At 41.7% G+C, this 4,303-nt stretch overlaps 1 non-coding gene across 1 annotated transcript; it reads right to left on the bottom strand.

Annotated features, from left to right (window-relative positions):
- Positions 1 to 3,642: 3,642 nt before the first annotated feature.
- Positions 3,643 to 3,717, bottom strand: Trnaa-ggc (transfer RNA alanine (anticodon GGC)). Its single transcript has one exon. It is a non-coding gene; the product is annotated as a tRNA-Ala (tRNA).
- Positions 3,718 to 4,303: the final 586 nt, after the last annotated feature.

Here is a 4,303-nt window from a genome sequence, read left to right as displayed (position 1 = left end):
TTTACCGGAGCGAGTGGAGCCGCAGTTGTCGTGATGTCGGAAACTGCCGTTCGCTTTTTCTCAGCACCGGGGTTTTCATAATTCCGTTTGGATATTGCACTGGAGAGTCGTCGTTGTTCTTCCTCGTCGGCTTCATCGTAATCGTCAAGGGATTGTACGCTTCGGTGGCCTGTGACCTTCACTATATCTGAGCGTTCAACGTTTGCTTTCTTTAGCTTGCTCACTGTTGTCTTTCTAGCACTGTGATTCGTAAATTTTTTGTGACTTTCTTCAAGGCTAGTACCCGCCACAGTTGTTTTCATCATGTTGCTAATGGTGTTTACGCCCATTGGTTGAGTTTTGAACCAGATGTTGTCATTCAGTCTTCGGTTTCTTTTGATACTGAGGTAGAAAGGACCTGACCATCGCATGTTAAGTGGTCTTCGCTCGACAAACTGCTTGAAGAGAGCAACCGGACACCTTTCTCCTCCAACAGAGAACATTCGTGGCTGAAAATCTCTGTTCTTGCTCTGCAGTCCGCCCTGTCTGGTCTTCGTTGGACCTTCGGTAAACTGCACGAACTCCATACCTTCGTCATTTTTGCAGAGTTGAAAATCTTCCATTTTCATTGCGTGGTGCTCTTGACGACCGCGGAGACCAAAAAACTGCGTCAAAAGCCACCACATAGAAGAAATAAGCGCTTCTGGAGTTTTGGAGCCAAATTTTTCTCCCTCCCACAGCACCTCCTCTTCTTCCTCAGTTAAACTTCTGGCTTTATTTGGACGTTTGCCCAAACCGGATTGGCGAAGTTGCCGAGCTTTCCCCTCTAAAACTTGCTTGGAAGAGTGGAACTCCCTGTCTCTTATGATGGAAAACTTGTATCCTTTCTCATTTAAATGTCTATCAAGTGCAGCTATCATCACTTTTAAGCTGTCTGGCTCGTAGTCGTCACCGTTTTTGTTTTTTACTTCAGCGTACAATGATTCAAGTAGCTTGTTTAGTTTTCCTGGCTCGTTTTCCTCGATTTTGTTGACAATATTTTTCTGTTTGCACCACGTCTCCCATACATTCAGCCAGAAAGACGTACTCTTTACTGTATTTGGGTTTTTGGAAAAATTTTTTAGCTCTTCAATCGTTGTTTCGCTCGCAAAACCAAATCGTTGTTTGCTGAAAACTCCGGCCATTTTCCTCCGCGTCTTATCTTAAAATTTCCGCCAATATGTTGCTATAGAAACAGCTCTAATCTGATTGGTTCTTGTTGGTTTCTTTTGTGTGTTTAGCCAATCAGAAAGCCTTTGTAATTTGCACTCGTGTTACAAGTTTGCACTCGTGTTACACATTTTGCACTCGTGTTACAGAAGAGCTGCACTCCTTTCTCAGCCAATCAGAATTGAGTAATTTTTTCGTGTATATTATTAAGCAGCATAATTGGAAGAAATAGTGTGAGGTACAGGGGCCCCATCGTATGGAACTTAATAACCAAAGCAATCAGGGAGTCCACTTCTTACCACCTTTTTTAAAGGAAGACTTAAACATGGGTCAAGAATATTGGACAAAATACAATTCGAGAAAGATGCTTGTTTAATTAAATCAGAAGACCCTGATTTTTTATACTCTTAATTTTTTTGAGAATTTGTTTTTTGAGAGTGTCATACGCTTTTTAGATTAGCTTCTTCTCAAATTTTTATTACCATCTGAAATTTTAAACATTTTAATTAAGTTGGTAAATTTCGCTAAGTACTTTTTAGTAAGTTAGGATTTTATGGTAGGTCCACACCAGCCCTCAAAGTGCCTCAGAATGACCTGCCTTACCAAAAAAAAAGAAAAAAATTATGTATGTGTGTACGTATGCAGATCGAGATGCGGCCGCTAACTGCGCGGAGTCTGGGAACCAGTCTCCTGAAAAATATTCTTCCCTCTTTTAAATTGCTACCTGCCGGTCAGATTAAATGTAAAATGTGTATGTATAAGTATGTATGAAAGAATCGTATGCAGCCTTGTGCCCGTGCCCGAGCACCGTGCCCAATAATTGGCACGGGACCTTACAAAGGTCGTGTCCACATTGCGTGTTTCCATTGAGCACCGTGCCCGGGTGCGGGTACTCGGGTACCAGTTGTGAACGACGGCTTAGCTTGTGGCTTTCTGTTTTGTTTGTATTCATCAGTATTGTAATGTGGTATAATTTTCCCAACGGTAGAAAGAAGGAATCCTCGCACTTAACTGGACAATTTACAGCAATTGTCACTTTTATAGCAGAACTTGCAACTATTATAAATTTGAGTTAACGTGACAACCAACCATTTATAACACGTGTCACATACTATTCGAGCAATGCTGCTGTCACGCTCCAGGTTATCTTTAGCTCACGTGCAACTGTCGTCTGACGTCACCGGTGGGCAATCATATGCAGGCTTTCACACTGATAGTACAGTCATCATGATTGATCGTCTTTTATATGCTAGTTCTTCATTCTAGCTGCTCTTAAATCCCCCTCCTCCCCCCCCCCTCCTTAATCAATAATGGGCTCTCTACAGGAATGATTTTATGTTGTTATAGGTCTCTTTACTGAGCTTCCTGTTATATTGATGGCGTTGGTTTTCAAGCATAACTCAGTTGGATTAGAGCGGTTTTCAATTGAGTATCGAAAGTAATTAGCAAATTGCTTTGCTTTATGATCACTTCACTCAGTGATTGGTTCAAAGTTCTCGCGCCACTTTTTTAACCAATCAAAAGTGAAACCAAAACCGATCGAGGCTCGCACGTGCACATTTTCCCGCGCTTTGTGTCGGCTACATGTAATTTCTTCGAGTTTTGATTTGTTGACCGAATTGTTTCCGTCCTTTTTGATTGGCCAAAGTAATTACTTTGGTTTTGGTTTTACGACGCTCGGTTGAAACTCGACCTAATATGTCTGAGTAGTATATTGCGAAGGTTCCCCTCTTTAGGAGTTCTCTTTCATTGCTTTCCTTTATGAGCTATCGATGTATTTAATCGTTTGGTCAGTTTTGAAATTTATTGTTATCATTATTTTTTTTGGTTGGTGCATGTTCATCACCTTTTGTGTACGGTACTGAAAGTTCTTATGTTGCGCAACATTACTGAGGTGCTGTACTTGTTCCACTAAAATATTCCAAGTTCCTTATCATAGCTAGCCATTTTAAGATTTCTATTATTTAAATAAAACATGGATTCGAGATGAAGTGCTCTCATACTGGTCCCCCCATGCCCCAGAGACTCACCTCTTTCTTTGTTACCATAACAACGAGATTAAGATTGTATAGGATAAGGACCTCTTCCACTGGGGATCTTGACCCCCTGGAGAGGGTTATAGTATAAGGACCTCTTGTGAGAGGGTATAGGAAAAGGACCTCTTTCATTGGGGATGTTCACCCCTTGGAGAGGGTTGGGGGAATATGAACCCCTGGCCCCCGGATAGGATAAGGACCTCTCTAGTTGGAGAAGGTTGTGGGGATTATGTCCCACCTGCCAGAGAGGTTTGGGACCTTCTGGCTCTTTTCATTGTTAGTTTGCAATCTTGACCTGTACAAGCTTTCTGGGAGTACTTTATCCCCAACCCCTCTTTGTCCCACAAATGCGTTTGTTGAGTTTGTTTTTTTCGTGGGCTGCGGGTTGAGCGCATTAAAGACACTTGAAAAATTCAGGTGGCTTCCATGGGATTCGAACCCATGACCTCTGCAGTGCCGGTGCAATACTCTCTATCAACTGAGCTATGAAGCCACTCCGCTGGGGGTAGATCAATTTCCTGGGCTCCTGTCTTCTTATGAAAGGAATGATGAATGAAAGAAATCTATGTTTGAAGTACGGTTTATAGACAAAACATGGAAATGATCCTTGAAATATAGGATGATAGCGATGCCACACAAATTTTGGATGCAACTCTGCATTGATACTTCAGTGCAAACTGATGGCTATCAGTAAAATGCTAATTTTTTCTTACAAGATTTTATAACAAGCATGACGTCGGAATGAATTTTTTGCGCGCGTTTTTAAACACTTGCATTCCATATTAACTCAAAATAGCGTAAAATATCTCTATTGCCTCAGTGAGGGACAAAGCACGGCTGCTATTTCGAGGCGTTAACTCGTGAGAGCATAATTTTCTCAACTTTTTCGATTTTCCTTGACAGGGGTAAATTCTTCAGAACCATGCTCATTCATCGTCAATGGTTCAAGTGGGGCGATCAATATCAGTTCACCATTCATCACAGAAAACACTTGCACCTGGCTTATCGCAGCACCGCCTCATCGCAGCATCGTTTTGAATTTTACTACGCTTAATATCTTGAACACTCCTCGCTGGGAA

This window comes from Montipora foliosa, unplaced genomic scaffold, assembly GCF_036669935.1.
Source record: "Montipora foliosa isolate CH-2021 unplaced genomic scaffold, ASM3666993v2 scaffold_470, whole genome shotgun sequence".
Lineage (NCBI taxonomy): Eukaryota > Metazoa > Cnidaria > Anthozoa > Scleractinia > Acroporidae > Montipora > Montipora foliosa.
This window is presented reverse-complemented; position numbering and strand designations above follow the sequence as displayed.